Source organism: Anomaloglossus baeobatrachus, chromosome 5 (genome assembly GCF_048569485.1).
Source record: "Anomaloglossus baeobatrachus isolate aAnoBae1 chromosome 5, aAnoBae1.hap1, whole genome shotgun sequence".
Classification (NCBI taxonomy): Eukaryota; Metazoa; Chordata; class Amphibia; order Anura; family Aromobatidae; genus Anomaloglossus; species Anomaloglossus baeobatrachus.
Window position 1 is genome coordinate 420,076,579 of NC_134357.1, and position 25,848 is coordinate 420,102,426.

A 25,848-nucleotide genomic window follows, 5' to 3' on the forward strand; every position below is an offset into this window, starting at 1 on the left:
CAACAGTTTTCTCATGTGTATGGTTAGGCCAACAGCTTTCTCATGTGTATGGTTAGGCCAACAGTTTTCTCATGTGTATGGTTAGGCCAACAGCTTTCTCATGTGTATGGTTAGGCCAACAGCTTTCTCATGTGTATGGTTAGGCCAACAGCTTTCTCAGGTGTATGGCTAGGCCAACAGCTTTCTCATGTGTATGGTTAGGCCAACAGCTCTCTCATGTGTATGGTTAGGCCAACAGCTTTCTCATGTGTATGGTTAGGCCAACAGCTTTCTCATGTGTATGGTTAGGCCAACAGCTCTCTCATGTGTATGGTTAGGCCAACAGCTCTCTCATGTGTATGGTTAGGCCAACAGCACTCTCATGTGTATGGTTAGGCCAACAGCTTTCTCATGTGTATGGTTAGGCCAACAGCTTTCTCATGTGTATGGTTAGGCCAACAGTTTTCTCATGTGTATGGTTAGGCCAACAGCTTTCTCATGTGTATGGTTAGGCCAACAGCTTTCTCATGTGTATGGTTAGGCCAACAGCTTTCTCAGGTGTATGGCTAGGCCAACAGCTTTCTCATGTGTATGGTTAGGCCAACAGCTTTCTCATGTGTATGGTTAGGCCAACAGCTCTCTCATGTGTATGGTTAGGCCAACAGCTTTCTCATGTGTATGGTTAGGCCAACAGCTTTCTCATGTGTATGGTTAGGCCAACAGCTCTCTCATGTGTATGGTTAGGCCAACAGCTCTCTCATGTGTATGGTTAGGTCAACAGCTTTCTCATGATTCACAAAAAAACCTCTCAAAATACCCTGCAACTTCCCAATAAACATATAGCACCTATTCAAAACCCTAAGGAAACAGTATACCATGTAAAAAAAAATCATTTTATTATGCATAGAGAATATAAAAAATATCACAAAATACACATAAATCAGTGATAAAAACCAGACGGACAAGAATAGCCCTACCACGATAAAGTTCAGAACAAACAGTTTCCAAAAATTCATAGGGTGAAAATAAACCACCAGATATACAATGTAACTAAATAGTGAGCCACAAGACCACTAAAATGGTAAACAGTCATCCATCCTATGATACTATTATAGCCACTAAATAAAATAATCACATTTATAAAGTTCTGTGATGCAATTCAGGGCAAAGAGATCAACATATGTACAGTACAGACCAAAAGTTTGGACACACCTTCTCATCTCTAGAACAACTATTAAGAGGAGACTTTGTGCAGCTGGCTTTCATGGTAAAATAGCTGCTAGGAAAGCACTGCTAAGGACAGACAACAAGCAGAAGAGACTTGTTTGGGATAAAGAACACAAGGAATGGACATCAGACCAGTGGAAATCTGTGCTTTGGTCTGATGAGTCCGAATTTGAGATCTTTGGATCCAACCACCGTGTCTTTGTAGAAAAGGTGAACGGATGGACTCTACATGCCTGGTTCCCACCGTGAAGCATGGAGCAGTAGGTGTGATGGTGTGGGGGGTTCTTTGCTGGTGACAGTGTTGGGGATATATTCAGAATTGACGGCATACTAAACCAGCATAGCTACCACAGCATCTTGCAGCGGCATGCTATTCCATCCGGTTTGCGTTTAGTTGGACCATCATTTATTTTTCAACATGACAATGACCCCAAATACACCTCCAGGCTGCGTAAGGGCTATTTGACTAAGAAGCAGAGTGATGGGATGCTACGCCAGATGACCTGGCCACCACAGTCACCAGACCTGAACCCAATCGAGGTGATTTGGGGTGAGCTGGACCACAGAGTGAAGGCAAAAGGACCAACAAGTGCTAAACATCTCTGGGAACTCCTTCAAGACTGTTAGAAAACCTTTTCCACTGACTACCTCTTGAAGCTCATCAAGAGAATGCCAAGAGTGTGCAAAGCAGTAATGAAAGCACAAGGTGGCTACTTTGAAGAACCTAGAATATAAGACATATTTTCAGTTGTTTCACCCTTTTTGAAGTATTTCATTCCACATGTTTTAATTCATAGTTTTGATGTCTTCACTGTGAATCTACAATTTTTAGAGTCATGAAAATAAAGAAAACTCATTGAATGAGAAGGTGTGTCCAAACTTTTGGTCTGTACTGTATATGTAGCACCCCTGAAGCCATCAGGGAGCTACAAGGTACTGCATCCCCACCAGGATGCAGGGCCTACCCCCAGGGACCCAGAAGACCAGTGCCAGTAATAACAAAAACATTCCAGTTAATCCCTGTTTTCCCCAAATTCCCCATAAGACTGGTACCAGACTGGTGTTGGACCAATGGGTGGTCACTTAGAGGTGGAGCCAATCCAGTCCACTAGATGACCAGGTGGGAGGGGCAGACAGTGGACAGTCAGACAGTCAGTCTGCTGGAGTTGGTGACAGAGAGAGGAAGTGAGCAGACGCACTGATCGGAGTGTGGCAGTGACCTGAGGGCCCAGGCGGTTGGTTGCCGGTGGAGTACAGTGGAGTACTCCTGGAAACACAGCACCGACAGGATACAGACAAACGCTCTAAGCAGACCTGATAAAATCTGCACAGTAAGGGAACCATCAAGTCAGTTTATTTAATAAAGACCCATTTATATACATTCACAGGTGTATCCCTTGCTCTCGCACACCACTTTTTTCTCTCTACATATACGGGAACCATCAAGGACCTCACTGACCTTGAAGTTTTGGACTCCGTAGCAATGGGAGAACCGGGGAACAGGACCAGAGACTCCGACCTCACAGGGTTCACGCTACCGTCATACAAACTGCCATTAAGAGACTACCAGGAGGGGACCCCCAGCCACTTCAAGCCACGGGGACCCAACAAGCAAAGAGAGGTGCAGGGGAAAGAAGCCGCCAGGTCCACAAACCGGCACTTGATCTAAGGGGACCTGTGGTCGACACCAGCCTTCCTCGGGTGACCAGTTTACATCTTGCCGTGAGTAAAGGAGCCAGTTACACATCTACATCACCTATCTTCTGGGGCCTGGCCCTGCTTGTGGAGGGCCTAACATCCAGGCTGCCACTAACACCTGCCCCAGTAGTGATAACTGTGCAGTGGCGGCTCCATCCACATAGCCGCAACCCGCAAGTGGCGTCACGTGATAAACTTTCATTTAATTCCCCTGTAAATATACCCATTTTAAAAAGCACCCAGTTCACGGAACCGGGCAACGGCCACCAAGTGACATTCTCCCAGTTACACACCGCCCGGGACCGAGTACCCCATAACCCTGGGTGACATGTATAGAAAAACAAATGAAGGTATCTAATAGGTGATATATTAAAGGGAACTAACCAGCAGGATTTTCATATATAAAGTAAAGCCAGTTCTATAAGAAAACAAAACTGAATATACCAGTCCATCCTAATCCTAAAGGACATAGAGAGTCACCAAATATAAACTGAAGAAACCTGTATTGACCTCCATATATAAAAATTATGCTCACTTATGAACAGACAATATTCTAAGATTATGAAAAATTTATTTATATAATACAAGGGGATACAAAAAAGTGCAACACAAAGTGCGATGTGCTTAAAAACAAGTGCTGACAGTCAGGGCAGCATGTCAAAATAAGACAGACCACAATAATCAGGAAACCTTGCAAGGCATGAATATAACAAGTAGTATATATAGTCAAATTTCATATAATATAATCATGATAATACATATCCAGTTGTATTGACAAAATAAGCAGCCTAGACATACACATACAGTGGTCACAAAGGACCTGACAAAAGGCAGGAGTATATAGAAAATTTAAGTACATACATAGTGAGACAAAATGATGAACGACATAATTAAACTCCACACCTGACCTGAATAGACATGCTTGTCTAGGAGCTACCAATGAATAAAGGTACATACAATGAAAGATACGGTAGCCCTCTACCAGAAACATTCATTTATATAGCCAGCAAGAACATCCACAGTGTAACAAGGGTTAAACCAGGGAGGTATAATAGCCCACCAGGAAAAAACGTAGTCGCCTGCCTGACACGCCGCCCTGCACCTCAGACGCGTTTCGCCACCAGCTTCATCGGTGAGGTCCAGTTCTATACTGGCACTAGGATGCTGAATGTACGCATACCTTTTGTTCTGAGATTGGAGGTTTTATTTTAGAAATATGTGCAAGTAAAGTTCCAGCAATGAACTGCTATTTAATGGACAGGTGCAACAGGGGCGGGAATATGTATCTATTTCTGCCCCTGTCATTAAGTTAGAAACTGATTTAACGTGTACGAGTCTTCATAAAAGCCAATGTAAACATGTGTCACGCGTCCCAGGTAAGAAAAGCACGTATGTGCGTCTGATGCGCGAAAATACAACTAAAAGAGGGGACACAAAAACAGCGGGTTGCCCTGGAATTAGTGAGAGGGAACAGTGGGACACCTCATATCCTCACCTGCAGCTGTCCCTACTCTCCTAGCCATTCCCATACACTTTCTGCAACTGTAGCTGAAGAGGAACCTGAGAAGATCCTATAGATGCCCTGACTAGTGGAGGGCAGGTGAAGTACACTAGGCCACACCACTGCACTAACCAGACACAAGGTAGGGTAAGACAAACAGGTGAGAAAAAGTAACAAAGGGTTAACGCCTGAGAGCAGAAATCTTCCTCAACGCCTGAGAGCAGAAATTTTCCTCAGCAGAACCTTCCTCCAAGACGGCCAGAGACCAAATAACTTATTATCTTCAGCAGGGATTGCTGGAAAACCCCACTATTTACACCTGAAGGGCGTGACTACTTAGTAAGTACAGCTGATCCCTCAGCTAGGAAAAGCTGCAAGAGAAAAACTGACATTGAACCATTTCAGTATCAAAAGAAACGAAACCCATTTAAATGTAGAGAGTCAGATGAGAAGCTCCTATCCAAAGACTGTCACTGGTCTCTAAAAACAGGAAGACGAATGTGACAACATTAATCACCCAACAAATGAGTAAAAGTCTCATTCATTTGGTGAAATGATATTTAAGCTTGCTAAAAAAAAATCGTGCTCGGCAGCGCATCTTCCTCTGTAAATAAATGCTGCCTAGAACAATGACCTTCATATGCACGGAATGATCTATTACTGATTATTCTGTGTGCACTGAGATTGCGTTCGGCCAGTTTAGACAAGATATTAAATGGCCACCCATTGGCAAAAATGTAGCTGATCAGTGTTGGTTTAATGGCCGCCATCAGTCAGTGTTAACGAGCCCTCAGTGTACACTATTCCATATGTTCTCTAAGAAGTAAGCATGTATTTTATAGGGCAGATGTGACAGTGTAAAGGTCAGTCTCACAGATGTTGCCATTTTCCTACGATTTATACTTCTTTTTTTAATAAAATATTTATGATGTTTCCTTTTTGTGTGTGATTTACATACAGACATTTAATGACTATGTGAATAAAGTGAATAACTGTTTACAAAGTCTGCGCTTGTTATTATGCAAGGGATAACGTAAAACATAATAATGAGCCATAAGTCATTTCTATAGTTCTTCTCCCCCTAGAATACGATGCCGTATATTACGGTTGGCAGGCATTTACCTGCTGCTCGAGGTCTGGAGAATATCTGCCTTTTAATGAGCACACCAATGTACCTTGTGCTACTGTTTTGTATTAGTTTTTTTCCAAGCATTAAGTAGTCTGTGTATTCCTAATTTACCTTGCCTTGGTGTCTGATCCTTAATATGTTTTACTAGAGTATATCACTATTTATGTGTAAGCACGGAGCGATCCAGGAAACTACCGTAATTTTGCTTGGTGCTTCTATAAATTCATATCGAACGTCTCCATTCACTCACTTGCTCCAAGATGCACCTGCTAAAAGAAAGTGGAAATACTAATTTATTAGAAGCACTTCAGTTATACTGTTTAATGCCTCTTTATTAGTGATGAGCGAGTACTAAAAAGCTCGGGTGCTCGAAGCTCGGGCCGAGCCTCCCAAGATACTCGTGTACTCGGCCCGAGCAACGAGCCCAATGTTATCCTATGGGAGACCCGAGTATTTTTGTGAAATGACCTCCCGGCAGCATGGAGAAACCCTAAAAATGTCACAAAAGTCTCAGAAGAGTGCTCAAATGACATGGCAACAGCATGGGGAAGACCCCTTGAAGCATTTATCACTCAAAAGTCACAGCTGTGAACAATTTTGTCCGCGTTTTACGCCATTTTTACGGACTCACCAGAAAACCTTCCAAAATGACCCCAAAATGATTTTTCATGGCGGAAATGTTAAGGGCACATACCCAATAGTGAGATAGATCTGGTGTATGTTACTTTTTGAGATCAATACATGAAAGATTTTACGTGAAAACATTGTGTGGCACTCCGATGTCCCTGAGAAGAGACGTACATGAAGGCCTCTTGAGTCTAATGTGCCCATTTTGAGGAAGTGAGTCTTTGTAGTATTTTCCTTTGCCAGGGCAGTCCTAAATTGTGAGGTTCACCAATGCCCCTGCATACAGACGTGCATGAGGGCCTCAAAACATTAAGTGTCCATTGTCAGGAAGTGGGTGTATTATAGTATAGCCCTTAGGCAGGGCAGCCAAAAATTGGGAGGCTCCACATTGTCCCTGGGTAGAGACGTGCATGATGGCCTTTAAACCTGAAGTGCCCATTGTAAGGAAGTGGGTCTATTTCAGTATAGCCCTTTGCCAGGGCAGCCAAAAATTGGGAGGCTCCACATTGTCCCTGGGTAGAGACGTGCATGAGGGCCTCAAAACATTAAGTGTCCATTTTAAGGAAGTGGGTGTATTTCAGTATAGCCCTTAGGCAGGGCAGCCAAAAATTGGGAGGCTCCACATTGTCCCTGGATAGAGACGTGCATGATGGCCTTTAAACCTGAAGTGCCCATTGTAAGGAAGTGGGTCTATTTCAGTATAGCCCTTTGCCAGGGCAGCCAAAAATTGGGAGGCTCCACATTGTCCCTGGGTAGAGACGTGCATGAGGGCCTCAAAACATTAAGTGTCCATTGTCAGGAAGTGGGTGTATTATAGTATAGCCCTTAGGCAGGGCAGCCAAAAATTGGGAGGCTCCACATTGTCCCTGGGTAGAGACGTGCATGATGGCCTTTAAACCTGAAGTGCCCATTGTAAGGAAGTGGGTCTATTTCAGTATAGCCCTTTGCCAGGGCAGCCAAAAATTGGGAGGCTCCACATTGTCCCTGGGTAGAGACGTGCATGAGGGCCTCAAAACATTAAGTGTCCATTTTAAGGAAGTGGGTGTATTTCAGTATAGCCCTTAGGCAGGGCAGCCAAAAATTGGGAGGCTACACGTTGTCCCTGGGTAGAGACGTGCATGAGGGCCTCAAAACATTAAGTGTCCATTTTAAGGAAGTGGGTGTATTTCAGTATAGCCCTTAGGCAGGGCAGCCAAAAATTGGGAGGCTCCACATTGTCCCTGGGTAGAGACGTGCATGATGGCCTTTAAACCTGAAGTGCCCATTGTAAGGAAGTGGGTCTATTTCAGTATAGCCCTTTGCCAGGGCAGCCAAAAATTGGGAGGCTCCACATTGTCCCTGGGTAGAGACGTGCATGAGGGCCTCAAAACATTAAGTGTCCATTGTCAGGAAGTGGGTGTATTATAGTATAGCCCTTAGGCAGGGCAGCCAAAAATTGGGAGGCTCCACATTGTCCCTGGGTAGAGACGTGCATGATGGCCTTTAAACCTGAAGTGCCCATTGTAAGGAAGTGGGTCTATTTCAGTATAGCCCTTTGCCAGGGCAGCCAAAAATTGGGAGGCTCCACATTGTCCCTGGGTAGAGACGTGCATGAGGGCCTCAAAACATTAAGTGTCCATTTTAAGGAAGTGGGTGTATTTCAGTATAGCCCTTAGGCAGGGCAGCCAAAAATTGGGAGGCTACACGTTGTCCCTGGGTAGAGACGTGCATGAGGGCCTCAAAACATTGTTCCCATTGCAAAGGAGCGGGTCTCCTGTCGTTGTAATGTCCATTCTGCAAAGAATGGGCGAAAAAATTTACCACTGGGGGTATACCTGAAACAAAGACCTAACTATTGTAACGGTCATCATGATGGCGCATGAGGAGAAGGAGGAGCAGTCCAGCGATTATCCAAAGTCGAGAAGTGTACCCATGGGTGAGTGGAGGTACATGGCAAACTTTAAATTCCGCTCTCATTTGCTGGTGGTGTGGTGAAGTCTGGCCCAATCCAACCCTTGTTCATCTTTATCAGAGTCAGCCTGTCAGCATTTTCAGTTGACAGGCGGGTGCGTTTATCTGTAATGATTCCACCTGCGGCACTAAAAACACGCTCTGACAAAACGCTAGCAGCAGGGCAGGCCAGGACTTCCAAGGCGTAGAGAGCCAATTCATGCCACGTGTCCAGCTTGGATACCCAATAATTGTAAGGCACAGAGGAATGTCGGAGTACAGTTGTTCGATCTGCAAGGTACTCCTTCAGCATCTGGGCAAACTTAGGATTTCTTGTGGCACTACCCCGCACCTCAGGGGCTGTGGTACGTGAGGGGCTGAGAAAACTGTCCCACATCTTAAAGACTGTTCCCCTACCTCTGGCGGATTGGACTTGTGCCTCTCTCGGCTGTACGCCTCGGTTGTCCACTGATTCCTGACCTATGCCGCTAGCGTTTTGTGAGGGGAATGCTTTGCCTACTTCCGTGAGTATGGCCTTCCGAAACTGCTGCATTTTGGTTGACCTCTCATCCACGGGAATAAGAGACAAAAAGTTCTCCTTGTAGCGTGGGTCTAACAGTGTTACCAACCAGTAATGATTGTCGGCCAAGATGTTCTTAACGCGAGGGTCACGAGACAGGCAGCTTACCATAAAGTCAGCCATGTGCGCCAGACTCTTAACAGCCAGGACTTCAGTAGCCTGACCAACAAGATGACTGAACATGCTGTCCTCCTCCTCCTCCTCCTCCTCCTCCTCCTCATCTACCCTGTCCTCTGGCCAGCCACGCTGAATCGAGGATATGACTGGTGTGCATGTCATATCCTCAATTTGGCCGGAGAGTTGCTCCATGTCTTCATCCTCCTCCTCGTCATAGTCCTCCACTGCACGTTGTGATGAGACGAGGCTGGGCTGTGTGTTATCACCCACACCCACTACTGTTTCTTGCTGCAACTCATCGCGCTCCGCCTGCAATGCATCATGTTTGTTTTTCAAAAGGGACCGTTTTAGAAGGCAGAGTAGCGGTATGGTGACGCTAATAATGGCGTCATCACCACTCACCATCTTGGTGGAGTCCTCAAAGTTTTGGAGGATGGTACATAGGTCTGACATCCATCTCCACTCCTCAGGTGTTATGTGTGGAGTTTGACCCATTTCCCGACGGCTTAGGTGATGCAGGTACTCAACAACTGCCCTCTTCTGCTCACATATCCTGACCAACATGTGCAGAGTTGAATTCCAACGCGTGGGGACATCACACACCAGTCTGTGAGCCGGAAGATGCAAACGGCGCTGAAAGCCGGCAAGGCCGGCTGAAGCAGTAGGTGACTTTCGAAAATGTGCAGACAGGCGGCGAACTTTTACCAGCAGATCAGACAGCTCTGGGTATGACTTTATAAACCGCTGAACCACGAGGTTGAGCACATGGGCCACGCATGGAACATGTGTCAGCTGGCCTCGCCTCAAAGCCGCCACCAGGTTCCGGCCATTGTCACAAACGACCTTTCCTGGCTTTAGGTTCAGAGGTGTGAGCCAGTGATCTGCCTGCTGTTTCAGAGCTGTCCACAGCTCTTCTGCATTGTGGGGTTTGTCACCTATGCAGATTAGCTTCAGCACAGCCTGTTGCCGCTTCGCCGAGGCAGTGCTGCAGTGCTTCCAGCTTGTGACTGGTGTGGAGGGCACAGTGGATGAGGATGCGCAGGAGGAGGAGGAGGCTGAAGAGCATGACATTCCGGAGCTGTAGAGTGTGGGTGAAACACTGACTGAGGTAGGGCCTGCAAACCTTGGTGTGGGAAGGACGTGTTCCGTCCCTCGCTCAGACTGGGTCCCAGCTTCCACAATATTAACCCAGTGTGCCGTCAACGAGATGTAGCGGCCTTGCCCACAAGCACTTGTCCACGTGTCTGTGGTTAGGTGGACTTTGGGTGAAACAGCGTTGTTCAGGGCACGTGTGATGTTTTGTGACACGTGGTTATGCAACGCGGGGACGGCACACCGGGAGAAATAGTGGCGGCTGGGGACCGAGTAACGTGGGACAGCTGCCGCCATCAGGTCACGGAATGCTTCTGTCTCCACCAGCCTAAAAGGCAACATTTCCAGCGCAAGCAGTCGCGAAATGTTAGCATTTAGAACTGTGGCATGTGGGGTGTTGGCAGTGTATTTGCGCCTGCGTTCAAAGGTTTGCTGAATGGATAACTGAACGCTGCGCTGGGACAAGGACGTGCTTGATGATGGTGTTCTTTCTGCGTAGGCAACTGCAGGTGCAGGAGTGGAGGAGGCTTGTTCGCAGGCAGCATGGACAGAGGATTGGCTCGCATGCACAACCAGCGAAGACGTAGCAGTGACATCAGCAAGCACTGCTCCTCGACTCTGTTGTACTTCCCACAAAGTCGGGTGCTTGGCTGACATGTGCCTGATCATGCTGGTGGTGGTCAGGCTGCTAGTTTTGGTACCCCTGCTGATGCTGGCACGGCAGGTGTTGCAAATGGCCTTTTTTGAATCATCTGGATCCAACTTAAAAAACTGCCAGACTCGTGAAGACCTAACATTTGTACAGGCACCTTGTGTCGTCGTGTTGTTACGGGGAACGGTTGCCTGACTTCTGCCTGGGACCACCACCCTGCTTCTTACTGCCTGTTGTGATGCTACGCCTCCCTCCCCCTGTGCACTGCTGTCCTCGCTCTGCATATCCTCCTGCCAGGTTGGGTCAGTTACTGGATCATCCACCACGTCGTCTTCCTCTTCCGCACCCTGCTCCTCCTCCTGACTTGCTGACAATTGTGTCTCATCATCGTCCACCACTTGTTGAGACACGTTGCCAACTTCGTGAGAACGTGGCTGCTCAAATATTTGGCTATCTGTACAGACGATCTCCTCATGACCCACTTCAATATGAGCTGGCGAGAGGCCAGAATGTGTGAATGGAAACGTGAACAGCTCTTCCGAGTGTCCAAGTGTGGGATCATTAATGTCCGAGGAGGACGTGTACTCAGCCTGGTGGTAGGAAGGAGGATCAGGTTCAGAAATGTGCGGTGCAGTATCACGGCTACTGACACTTGACCGTGTGGAAGACAGAGTGTTTGTGGTGGTGCCAATCTGACTGGAAGCATTATCCGCTATCCAACTAACAACCTGTTGACACTGGTCTTGGTTCAAGAGCGGTGTACTGCTGCGGTCCCCAAGAATTTGGGACAGGACGTGCGAGCGACTAGATGTGGCCCTTTGTTGTGGCGAAATTAGAGCTTGCCCACGACCTCGGCCTCTGCCTGCACCACCATCACGTCCACTTCCTTGTTCCTTGCCAATGCCCTTGCGCATTTTGCAATGCTGTGCACTGCTGACGTGTATATTCACTACTTGTGCGTTATATCAAAGTTTCTGGAAATTGCACACCAGTGCACCTGTACGCTGCCACCGACAGGCACACACGTGCGGTTTTAAAAACCAAGCACGGACGCAATAATAACCTAACACAGGTTTTAGGAGCAAAAATTAAGAACTCTGACACTATCAGCCACTGCTGACTGACGTGTATTATACACTACACTTGTGCGTTATATAATAGTTTGGTAAACGCACACCAGTGCACCTGTACGCTGCCACCAACAGGCACACACGTGCGGTTTTAAAAACCAAGCACGGACGCAATAATAACCTAACACAGGTTTTAGGAGCAAAAATTAAGAACTCTGACACTATCAGCCACTGCTGACTGACGTGTATTATACACTACACTTGTGCGTTATATAATAGTTTGGTAAACGCACACCAGTGCACCTGTACGCTGCCACCAACAGGCACACACGTGCGGTTTTAAAAACCAAGCACGGACGCAATAATAACCTAACACAGGTTTTAGGAGCAAAAATTAAGAACTCTGACACTATCAGCCACTGCTGACTGACGTGTATTATACACTACACTTGTGCGTTATATAATAGTTTGGTAAACGCACACCAGTGCACCTGTACGCTGCCACCAACAGGCACACACGTGCGGTTTTAAAAACCAAGCACGGACGCAATAATAACCTAACACAGGTTTTAGGAGCAAAAATTAAGAACTCTGACACTATCAGCCACTGCTGACTGACGTGTATTATACACTACACTTGTGCGTTATATAATAGTTTGGTAAACGCACACCAGTGCACCTGTACGCTGCCACCAACAGGCACACACGTGCGGTTTTAAAAACCAAGCACGGACGCAATAATAACCTAACACAGGTTTTAGGAGCAAAAATTAAGAACTCTGACACTATCAGCCACTGCTGACTGACGTGTATTATACACTACACTTGTGCGTTATATAATAGTTTGGTAAACGCACACCAGTGCACCTGTACGCTGCCACCAACAGGCACACACGTGCGGTTTTAAAAACCAAGCACGGACGCAATAATAACCTAACACAGGTTTTAGGAGCAAAAATTAAGAACTCTGACACTATCAGCCACTGCTGACTGACGTGTATTATACACTACACTTGTGCGTTATATAATAGTTTGGTAAACGCACACCAGTGCACCTGTACGCTGCCACCAACAGGCACACACGTGCGGTTTTAAAAACCAAGCACGGACGCAATAATAACCTAACACAGGTTTTAGGAGCAAAAATTAAGAACTCTGACACTATCAGCCACTGCTGACTGACGTGTATTATACACTACACTTGTGCGTTATATAATAGTTTGGTAAACGCACACCAGTGCACCTGTACGCTGCCACCAACAGGCACACACGTGCGGTTTTAAAAACCAAGCACGGACGCAATAATAACCTAACACAGGTTTTAGGAGCAAAAATTAAGAACTCTGACACTATCAGCCACTGCTGACTGACGTGTATTATACACTACACTTGTGCGTTATATAATAGTTTGGTAAACGCACACCAGTGCACCTGTACGCTGCCACCAACAGGCACACACGTGCGGTTTTAAAAACCAAGCACGGACGCAATAATAACCTAACACAGGTTTTAGGAGCAAAAATTAAGAACTCTGACACTATCAGCCACTGCTGACTGACGTGTATTATACACTACACTTGTGCGTTATATAATAGTTTGGTAAACGCACACCAGTGCACCTGTACGCTGCCACCAACAGGCACACACGTGCGGTTTTAAAAACCAAGCACGGACGCAATAATAACCTAACACAGGTTTTAGGAGCAAAAATTAAGAACTCTGACACTATCAGCCACTGCTGACTGACGTGTATTATACACTACACTTGTGCGTTATATAATAGTTTGGTAAACGCACACCAGTGCACCTGTACGCTGCCACCAACAGGCACACACGTGCGGTTTTAAAAACCAAGCACGGACGCAATAATAACCTAACACAGGTTTTAGGAGCAAAAATTAAGAACTCTGACACTATCAGCCACTGCTGACTGACGTGTATTATACACTACACTTGTGCGTTATATAATAGTTTGGTAAACGCACACCAGTGCACCTGTACGCTGCCACCAACAGGCACACACGTGCGGTTTTAAAAACCAAGCACGGACGCAATAATAACCTAACACAGGTTTTAGGAGCAAAAATTAAGAACTCTGACACTATCAGCCACTGCTGACTGACGTGTATTATACACTACACTTGTGCGTTATATAATAGTTTGGTAAACGCACACCAGTGCACCTGTACGCTGCCACCAACAGGCACACACGTGCGGTTTTAAAAACCAAGCACGGACGCAATAATAACCTACTAACAGGTTTTTTTGGGGAGCGACAATTACAGTACAGACAAGTCAGACACTATCTGGACTGTTTTACACTGTGTACACCAGCCCCAGATATGAAGGCTGGTATACGGTCACCACTACCCTGCCTGCCTGCCTGCCTGTATACTGCTACAATAGTCCTGACAAGGACTCTTTTGGTCACTAGCCTGTATTCAGACCTGGCTATACCCTGCCTGTATATAGCAACAATAGTCCTGAGAAGGACTCTGCTACTGTACTCCGACCTGGCTATACCCTGCCTGCCTGTATACAACTAGAATAGTCCTGAGAAGGACTTTTGGTCACACTGTTTGCAGCCCTGCAACTGAAAAAGCTATAAAGGGCCGCAAAGCTTTCCCTGAATCAGCGACACTCTCCCTACACTCACTGTCAGAATAGCTGTGAGCAGAGCACAGCGCGCCGGCCGATATAAAGGCTCGGTGACGCTGTGCAGGCCGGCCAATCACTGCAATTCCACAACTAACAGGGCTGTGGCATTGCAGTGGTCTGCCAGCCAATCCCTGCATGAGGGCTGGCTCTCAAAAGAGCGCCAACATGCAGAAATGAAGACCACGAGTAAAGCACGAGTATCGCGAGATTACTCGGTCCCCGCCGAGCAGCCCGAGTACAGTGATACTCGTGCGAGTACCGAGTAGTGACAAGCATGCTCGCTCATCACTACTCTTTATTCATTTACTCATTCTGTTAATGGTTTTCTTAGATGCAATTATGTAAAAGTGTCTCCAAAGGTGGAAGGCACTTCAGCGAGAATCTGGCGCCTTCCTTTCCCATCTTAATAATTTAATAACATAGACAAAATATTTATAGTATATATTTTCTTTTATTATCTGTTGCAAACATAGAATTGTTGCCATTACTATAAATATCTTAAAGGAGTCGTCAAAGAAAAAAATATTTTTTATCCGTGAGTTTAAGAGCTAACAGGCAGTTGCTATTCTGCTCAGGAAAGATCTCTTCTCTTATATGGTGGTCAAAGGCTGCCCCTGCGGCTTCCACTGATGTCACGTCAACATAGCAACTGTGTTGATGATGGGCTGTTGCTGCAGACATCATACTGTCTTTATGGCAACTATGGGGTACTTTGCACGTTGCGACATCACTAGCAAATGCTAGCGATGCCGAGCGCGATAGTACCCGCCCCCGTCGCACATGCGATATGTGGTGCGAGCTGCTGTAGCGAACATTATCACTACGGCAGCTTCACACGCAAATACCTGGTCGGCGACGTTGCTGTGACTGCCGAAGAATCCCTTCTTCAAGGAGGCAGTGCGTTCGGCGTCACAGCGACGTCACCGCAACATCACTAAGCGGCTGGCCAATAGAAGCGGAGGGGCGGAGATGAGCGGGATGTAAACATCCCGTCCACCTTCTCCCTTACGCATTGCCGGTGGACGGCGGGCGCAGGTAAGGAGATGTTTGTCAGTCCTGCGGCTTCACACACAGCGATGTGTGGTGCTGCAGGAACGACAAACAATCTCATACCTGCGGACGCACAGACATTATGAAAATGAACGACGTGACACAGATCAGCGATTTTTGACTGTTTCACGCTCGTTCATCTTCTCTCCTAGGCTTTACACGTTGCGACGTCGTTACCGGCGCCGGATGTGCGTCACTTTCGATTTGACCCCAACGATATCGCAGTAGCGATGTCGCAACGTGCAAAGTACCCCTAACTGTGGGGGTGAGGAGCCATCTGTCAATCAGCTTGATGTTGGCAGTTATGCCCCATTCACAGAGCAGCCCAAAATAGAAAGACCTGCTTCGTTGATGTAAACCCGCAAAATTGTTAGCATTAGCAGTCCGTGAACGCCAGTGGTGTAACTATAATCCTATGGGTCCCAGTGGAAAATTTGGACCTGGCCTCACTTTCCCGCATGTTGGTCAAAAGGATGGGCCTTTTTAGCGTTCTAAGTTCTAATGAAGTAATGCCCCCCATCCTGTACTATTGTCCCCCATCCTGAGCCACATCCTGGTATATAGGCCCCCTATCCTTGTATTTATGTCCCTCATTCTAGTAAATATGTCCCCCATTCTAGTAAATATGTCCCCCATCCTGGTAAATATGTCCCACATCTTGTTATATATGTCCTGCATCCTGGAAAAATTGTTATATAGTTTGAAAAAAGACCTAGGTTCATCTAGTTCAACCTTCCTCCACAAATTATATATTATAATTATATATGTCTCCCATCCTTGGCCCTATACTGGTAAATATGTACCCCATCCTGGTATTATGTCCCCCATCCTGGGCCTCATCCTGATATATATGTCACCATCCTGGTATATATATCCTCATCCTGGAATAATCCTGGTATGTATGACCCCATTCTGGTATGTTCCCCATTCTAATATTTATGTCCTCATCCTTGGTCCATGCTAGTATGTATGTCCTCATCTTGGTATATATGTTCCCCACCCTGGTATACATGTCTACCATCCTGGGCCTCATCCTGGTATGTCTGTCTCCCATCCTAGTAAGTATGGCGCAATCCTGGCATATATGTGCTTATCTTGGGCCCCTTCCTGGTATATATGTCACCATCCTGGTATATATCTCCTCATCCTGGTCACCTTCCTGATATATATGTCCCCATCCTGATATATATCTCCTCATCCTGGTCACCTTCCTGATATATATGTCCCCATCCTGATATATATCTCCTTATCCTGGGTCCCTTCCTGGTATATATAGTTCCCGTTCGGTCTCCATCTCATAAAAAAGGAAAACATTCTACTCACCTTCTCTGGCTCCCATGTCGCACAGCATCTTCTTCTGTAGCTGGCACAGTGGCCGACAGCTGACATTGCATGCCTGCTATGCTATGATGATGCATGACGTCACTGTCGTGCGCCCGCAGTCATGGGCACACCAACGTCAGCTGATGGGCTATAGTTGACTGTCAGTGTCTACTGCAGTGCAAGGACCGACAGGTCTCTGTGCCGCACTTCATTTCAGATGCATGTGTATTCTCAGACGCACATCCAGCTGAAGTAGGGGCTGGGGTCGGTGGGCTCCCTGTTCCTCCAGGCATGGTCACAGTCACCATCTCGGAGACTGCGATCATTACTCCCCTTGTAACCACTCTGAGCCAGCACTGGGTAAAACAGGCAGATAGTAAGTTAACAAGTCTGCCTGTTAGTTCTTAAGCCCATAGTTAAAAAATAAAATTGTCCCTTATAACCCTTTTAATGGGGTTGTCCAGCAGCAATCTCTTCCACATTGTGGCATCTGCACCTGTACACACATTAGATTAGGGCAGGTGCTGTGTGCTGACCAGTATGTACAGACTTGATGTTATCCCAATGCAAAGTGAGAGGTACCAGGTAACCCATTATAGGGTAAGTTCTTAGTGGGCATATATGCAGTGGGATGGAAAATCTGCTGCATATTACATAAGCAGAACTGTAATTACCGTATTTTTTTAATTAAAATCTGAGTGTAGTTTACCGGGGAGGTGGGGAAGAGGTGTCACAGAAGGCAGGAGCAATGTTATGCGGTGGGCGGCGCTGCTCTGTGCAGGGGCTGTGCAGCGTGGCTCTGTTCTGTGCGGAGCAGCTCTGTGCAGCTGGCGGTGAGGCATTGGCCATTGTGAATAATGGCGTCCGCAGTCCGCGCGTGTGCAGTTGGAACAGCCTGCAAAGAGCAGAACCGCGCTACACAGTGCCAACACTGAGCAGTCCCCATACAGAGCAGTGCCACACAGAGCAGAGCCGCTCAAGCACAGAGAAGCGCCACTGAACAGCGCCACTGCCCGTAGTGAGCATCTGGATCCCCCTCTGCAACATTCCAAGCATTGCCGTACTCCAGCACTGACCCTGCCTCCTGGGACCCCGCTCCACCACCGCTGCCCACCTCCCCGGTAAGAGACCACCGGATTGTAAGACTGACCCCATATATTTTTTTTCCTTTTTTTCTCTCTAAATTTGGAGTGGGGCTTATAATCCGGTGCGTCTTATAAAACGAAAAATATGGCAATATTTCACAAAATCTCATGCACACATTCAAGAGAAAATCCACAGTGTAAAATCTACAGTGTGTCATTTTAAACTGTTGACGTTGCTTGTTATGACCAGGAACCATGGAAGACAACCATAAATCATTGGTAAAAGGTAACAAGAGCATTGGCAACTAATCTGGCCGCCATCCCCTTACTAACCATCACAACTGGAAGTAGCCGAGGGGTGAACTAACATCCTGTGCACCGCGAACCCAGCCGGAAAACTAGCTATCCTAAAGGAAGGAAAGATGAATAACTCTCTGCCTCAGAAAATAGATAAAGAATAGCAAGCCCCCCACATTCAAAGACTGCGGTGATATAGGAAAACACAATACACAGATAGATGATAGGATTAGCAAAAGGGGAGGCCCTACTGACTAAATAGGACAGGACAGGAAAGGGACTGATGGTGGCCAGAGAAAAACCCTGCAAAAATCCAACAACCTGATAGTACAAAAAAAGCCCTCAGATCGTTAGATCTGAACTCCGTCCTATACCAGGCGCTCTTGTCATACCAATGAACAGAAAGCAAGAACCATTACAAATTCAAGAAGCAACCTACACATGGAATTATAGGAGCAATACTCCAAACATAGCTGCAGGGTGCTTTCCAGCTAAGCAACTGAGAGGGAAGATCCCTGCATGCAAATAAACTGAAAACAACCACAGCAAATGACAAACTCAGATAAGAACAAAAATAACCAAAAAAATAAAGAGCCAAGCACTTATCTGGGGTAGATGTGGTCTGGAGCAGGATGAAGCAGGCTGGTGAACAAAGAACAACTGACATCCGGCATAGCCGGCTATCAGACCAGAGTTTAAATAAGCAGAGAGTTAGCAATGGAAACGCCCATTGCTCAACACACCTGGTCTCTGTCCAAACCATTCCTGGCCACAAGAGGGAGCCTCACAGCAGCCAAAGCATAACTGACATTCACAACAGTTGCTGCTGAATAATGTGAGACAAATTCTTTGTTTTTCCAAACTTTGGTGTACTCAGTTTGGAAAAACGAAGGCTTGGCAGCGATCTTATTACAATGTACAAATATATATGATTGGACAGTACAGAGTTCTTTCTAATGATGTTTTTACACCTAAGTAGTGTTGAGCCACCCCCCTAGTGTTCGAGTTCGGTTCAGTTCGTCGAATGGCGGCTCCGTTCGAAGTACGTTCAACGAACCCCTTCGAACCCCATTGAAAACAATGGCAGGCAAACACAAACACATAAAAACACATTATGCATATACACATACAGTTTATAAACATTGCCATTACACTTACAGGCCCCCGCGATGCGTCTTGCACTCTGTCTCCCGACGCTTTCCCTTCCGATCATCGCTGCACCCTCCCGGTAACCAGTACTGATGATAAGACCTTCCGTGACGTCAAAATAGCATCTGACCAGTCACGTGTCTATTATCTCATTGTCTACAGACTGATCACATGGCTAGACGTCATGCTAGGTCCTGTCAGTGCATCTCTCCGGTACGCGGTGCTCATTTGAGCATCTCCGTGTACCAGCGAGATGCTCTGGCACATGGTCGACTCCCTGTCCATGCATATCGGCGCTCTTTACAGAGTCAGCCCACATGCAAGGACTGGTTGCCACAGCCGGTGAATAACAGAGATCACCGTTGCTATAGTAACCCGCCTGTCAGCGGTGACGTCACCACTTACAGCCCGCAGCCTCTGCTCATTCACTGAGTGATTAGACTGCAGCAGCGTCTTCCTCCCATGCAGTGCTGTCTGATGTATCAGAGGTGCATGGGTTGAAGGAGAAAGAAGACAGAAGACCAGGATCGTGGAAGGTTGAGAGGGAGTAATAAACATGGAGTCTCTAATATGTCTGTGTATTTATTTCTATCAAAGTATTTTTTCTCTGTGTGGTGTCTTTTTTAACCCTTTATTGGAGATTCTTAATGGCCGGGTCAAACTTGCCTGACATTAAGAATCTCTGGTTTAATACTAGCTTGTAAAACAAAGCTAGTATTAACCCATTATTACCCAGCGAGCCACCCGGCTTCAGGGCAGCTGGAAGAATTGGATACAGCGGCAGATGATGGCGCTTCTATGAAATCACCATCTTCTGGGGCGGCTGCGGACTGCAATTCGCAGCAGAGGGGCCCAGAAAGCTCGGGCCAACCTGTGCTGCGGATTCCAATTTCCAGCTGCCTAGTTGTACCTGGCTGGACACAAAAATGGGGCGAAGCCCATGTCGTTTTTTTTTTAATTATTTCATGAAATTCATGAAATAATTAAAAAAAGGGCTTCCCTATATTTTTAGTTCCCAGCCGGGCACAAATAGGCAGCTGGGGGTTGGGGGCAGCCGTACTTGCCTGCTGTACCTGGCTAGCATGCAAAAATATGGCGAAGCCCACGTCATTTTTTTGGTGGGCAAAAAACTCCTGCATACAGTCCTGGATGGAGTATGCTGAGCCTTGTAGTTCTGCAGCTGCTGTCTGCTCTCCTGCATACCCTAGTGAATGGAGCATGCTGAGCCTTGTAGTACTGCAGCTGCTGTCTGCTCTCCTGCATACACTAGTGAATGGAGCATGCTGAGTCTTGTAGTTCTGCTCCCCCTGTCTCTCCTCCAGCATACAGTCCTGGATGGAGGATGCTGAGCCTTGTAGTTCTGCAGCTGCTGTCTTCTCTCCTCCATACAGGCAGACAGCAGCTGCAGAACTACTTTCTTGAATGAAGAAGAAACGTGCAGGCAGCTGGGCATGAAGATTTTTGGATAAATCCCTTGTCCAGATGAAGGCCTCAGTCTTTGGAAGAAAGAGAGCATAAACTCTTCATCTTGATGGTTCTATGCCTGGAATAATTGGAATGGCTCAGTCATATGACCGATAAGGCTATAGTATCTCAGCCTTTTGCTTGAAGAAGTAGTCAGTGAAGTAGTGATAGGGCTCAGGCAAATTGGATGCAGTAATTTATAAGCAAAATTCCACTAGAGGGGGCTGAGATAGAGTTCTGAGCCAATTGTGAAAACAATCCCATTCCCACAATGACATGGCGCACGCCAGGGAAAAATTCTAAGTGTACAGTGCATTGGCACACTTGCGTATGACTCGCACAAGTGCAATGAGAGAAAATCTTCCATTGCTCTCAGCCCCATGTAGGCTAAGTTCACACTTCCATTGTTTTCCATCAGTTACAATCCGTCGTTTTGAGAAACAACTGAATCCTGCAGAACTTCAGTTTTTCCCCAAAGGCTTGTATTAACGATGGATTGTGACTGATGGCCTTGCGTTGCATCCGCTATGCGACTGATAAGTCGTGAAATGACTGACAGTCAGGCGGAAGCAATGCAGTATGTAACGTTTTTTGGAGCGGCAAAAAAAACCCACGCACTGTGCAGGTGTGCCGCCCCCACGTCAGCACCCGGGCTGCTCAGATCCGGATCCGTGGTGGCTCGAGGGGCGTCCGGACCCGGGATCGTGCGACCACTCAAATAAAGAGGGTATTTACAGGGGATGGTGTATTTAAAGTTCGTGACGCCACCCGTGGTTTGTGGTAAGGTGGAGTACCACCGCTCCAGCTGGGAGTACAACGGTGGCGATGGAGTGGGCAGCCAGGTGTTTGACCACTCCACGGGAAGGGGGAATGCCTTGGGACTCGGTGATGGTGGCAGGACGTGCCGTTAGGGAAGTAGGGGTCACTTGTGTACTCACTCAGTCCATAAAGCTGACACCGACAACTTAGTAAACCAAAGTTCTGGACACCGCTGCTGCTGAGGGGGAGCACGTCTGGGTCCCGTTTCTGCTGGTGTTGCCTGATGATCTGTGACCTTTCCCTTGGCACATTGTTCTCTTCTAGTTGGCCCCTATAGCTTGAAACTAATCAGGTCCCACTGCCCAGTGTGGCTAACTGTGGGAGCTTGCTCTCAGGGTTCACGCTAGGGATTTCCTGGACCGTTTTTGTGGAAAGTCCTATCCCCCTCGTTGCGCTAGTACCCCGATTTTGGAGCGGGTGGAGAGCGAATCTTGAAGGCTCCGTTCTCGTCAGGTGAATTGTCAGGTTGCCTGAAGCTACTCCCTGACCTAGGGTGCACGTACCCCGTCGTGCCCTGGTCCCAGGTACAAGGCCGCCGTCTCTTTTTCACGATCCCCTGCGACCGGGGGTCCAGCTCCTACCAGGCAAAGACCACCGTCTGCTACTTATTACTTCCACAGAGCCCAGCTCCTGACCTCCTCTCTCCTTCACTTCCAACACTACTCTGACCTCCTGACACTACTGACTCCCCCCTTACCATTCCCCCAAGTGTGCGACCCTATTCCACTCAGGCCGTCCACTGGTGTGTCTGGTGGGCGTGGTGCAGAGTTTTCCTAGGATTTTGATTAGCTGGTTTTGGCAACACCATTGGTTAAGGACCCGTAACCAAGGAGGAGGTGGATATTGCACAGAAGGGCAGATTGCACAATACCCTGTGACGACCTGATAGGCCAGGGCATCACACAGGATTCCACCAGCATCTGTCATGGTTATAATAGTTATAATAGGCGCTGGAATCCGTCGGAATCCGTTAAATGACTGATTCCAGTGACGGATCCATTTTTAGCAACAGAGCATGCTCAGAACTGGAAATGCCTTTCTGGTTAGTACAAAATTCTCTCTGTTTGTCGGTTGGTTTCTCTCTCTTTCTGTCGATCTCTCTCTCTGTCGCTTTCTCTCTGTCAGTCGGTCTCTCTCTCTGTCGGTTGGTTGCTCAGTCTCTCTCCTTCTCGGACGGTTGGTCTCTCCCTCTCACCCCCTCTCTTATGCTCACCAATCACCGGCGTGGCGCTGCACAGCTGTCACACTGCTCCGGCAGCTTCTCCTGCTTTTGAAAATGCCGGCCGCTCATTATTCCATCTTGTATTCACTGCTTCCCTCGCCCCCGGCGCCTATGATTGTTTGCAGTTAGATGAGCCCCCACGCTGAGTGACAGCTGTCTCACTGCAACCAATCACAGCCGCCGGTGGGCGGGTCTATACAGTCATATGAAAACATTTGGGCACCCCTATTAATGTTAACCTTTTTTCTTTATAACAATTTGGGGTTTTGCAACAGCTATTTCAGTTTCATATATCTAATAACTGATGGACTGAGTAATATTTCTGGATTGAAATGAGGTTTATTGTACTAACAGAAAATGTGCAATCCGCATTTAACCAAAATTTGACCGGTGCAAAAGTATGGGCACCTCAACATAAAAGTGACATTAATATTTTGTAGATCCTCCTTTTGCAAAAATAACAGCCTCTAGTCACTTCCTGTAGCTTTTAATGAGTTCCTGAATCCTGGACAAAGGTATATTTGACCATTCCTGTTTACAAAATAATTCCAGTTCAGCTAAGTTTGATGGTCGCTGAGCATGGACAGCACGCTTCAAATCATCCCACAGATTTTCAATGTTATTCAGGTCTGGGGACTAGGATGGCATTCCAGAACATTGTAATTGTTCCTCTGCATGAATGCCTGAGTAGATTTGGAGCGATGTTTTGGATCATTGTCTTGCTGAAATATCCATCCCCTGCGTAACTTCAACTTCGTCACTGATTCTTGCACATTATTGTCAAGAATCTGCTGATACTGAGTTGAATCCATGCGACCCTCAACTTTAACAAGATTCCCAGTGCCGGCATTGGCCACACAGCCCCAAAGCATGATGGAACCTCCACCAAATTTTACTGTGGGAAGCAAGTGCTTTTCTTGGAATGTTTTTTTGCCTCCATGCATAACGCCTTTTTGTATAACCAAACAATTCAATCTTTGTTTCATCAGTCCACAGGACCTTCTTCCAAAATGTAACTGGCTTGTCCAAATGTGCTTTTGCATACCTCAGGCGACTTTGTTTGTGGCGTGCTTGCAGAAACGGCTTCTTTCGCATCACTCTCCCATACAACTTCTTCTTTTACTTCGTGCGCTGTATTGTTGACCAATGCACATTGACACCATCTGCAGCAAGATGAAGCTGCAGGTCTTTGGAGGTGGTCTGTGGATTATCCTTGACTGTTCTCCCTATTCTTCTCTGCCTTTCTGATATTTTTCTTGGTCTGCCACTTCTGGGCTTAACAAGAACTGTACCTGTGTTCTTCCATTTCCTTACTATGTTCCTCACAGTGGAAACTGACAGTTTAAATCTCTGAGACAATTTTTTGTATCCTTCCCCTGAACAACTATGTTGAATAATTTTTGTTTTCAGATCATTTGAGAGTTGTTTTGAGGAGCCCATGATGCCACTCTTCATAGGAGATTCAAATAAGAGAACAACTTGCAAGTGGCCACCTTAAATACCTTTTTTATCATAATTGGATACACCTGCCTATGAAGTTCAAAGCTCAATGAGGTTACAAAACCAATTTATTGCTTTAGTAAGTAAGTAAAAAGTAGTTAGGAGTGTTCAAATCAAGAAATTGATAAGGGTGCCCATACCTTTGCACCGGTCAAATTTTGTTTAAATGCGGATTGCACATTTTCTGTTAGTACAATAAACCTCATTTCAATCCAGAAATATTACTCAGTCCATAAATTATTAGATATATGAAACTGAAATAGCTGTTGCAAAAACCCTAATTGTTATAAAGAAAAAAGGTTAACATTAATAGGGGTGCCCAAACTTTTTCATATGACTGTATCTTGCAGTAAAATAAATAAATAATTAAAACAAATGTCGTGCGGTCCCCCACAATTTTGATACCAGCCAAGGTAAAGCCACATGGCTGAGGGCTGGTATTCTGAGGATGGGGAGCCCCACGTTATGGGGATCCCACCAGCCTAAAAATTTCAGGCAGCAGCCGCACGAAAATGCCGCATCCATTAGATGCAACAGTCCCGTGACTCTACCCGGCTCATCCCGATTGCCCTGATGCAGTGGCAATTGGGGTAATAAAGAGTTAAGGGCAGCCCATAGCTGCCACTAATTCCTAGCTTAGTGATGACAGGTGTCTATGAGACCCCCTCATCACAAAACTGTAGTGAAAGTAAATAAACACAAACACTGGAAAATCCTTTATTTTAAATAAAAAACAAAAAACCACCCTCTTTCACCACTTTATTAATCCAAAAATACCCCTCCAGGTCCGACATAATCTACACAAGGTCCCACGACGCTTTCAGCTCTGCTACATCAGAAGATGACAGGAGCAGCCATAGAACACCACCGCTCGCTGTGAGCTCGATGGAGCAACTGAAGTGAGTCACGCTGTCAGCGGCCACGTCACTCAGGTAGTGGCGGTGTTTGTGCTGTCATAATGGGGGCGGTAGTACCTGTGTGTGTGTGTATGGTGATGATGGGTGCGGTAGTGCCTGTGTGTGCGGTGATGTTGGGGGCGGTGGTGCCGGTGGGTGCGGTGATAATGGGTGCGGTAGTGCCAGTGTGTGTGCGGTGATGATGGGGGGGGGGGTGCCGGTGTGTGCGGTGATGATAGCGGCAGTAGTGCCAGTGTGTGTGCGGTGATGATGGGGGGGGGTGCCGGTGTGTGCGGTGATGATAGCGGCAGTAGTGCTGGTGTGTGTGCGATGATGATGGGGGCTGTAGTGCCGGTGTGTGTGTGGTGATGATGGGGGCAGTAGTGCTGGTGTGTGTGCGGTGATGATGGGGACGGTAGTGCCTGTGTGTGTGCGGTGATGATGGGTGCGTTAGTGTCTGTGTGTGTGCGGTGATGATGGGGGTGGTAGGGCAGGTGTGTGTGCGGTGATGATGGGGGCTGTGATGGTGGGATATTGTGGGTCATGTACCATTTTGTGTGGGTTAATGTTTACGCGTGGTTCACTGTCCATTATTTGTATTGATTGTGTGTACATTGTATTGTCTGTAGGTAATCACCCCATGTAGTGTTTCTGGCCCTAAGTCTGGGGGAAAGGGCCTAGGATCCACCTACTGTAAACTCTGTTTGAGAACTTGAAGAGAAAAGGAAGAAGATTGAACCACTGAGGGAAAAGCTGCGGCTCCCCGCAGAGACCTGGACATTTA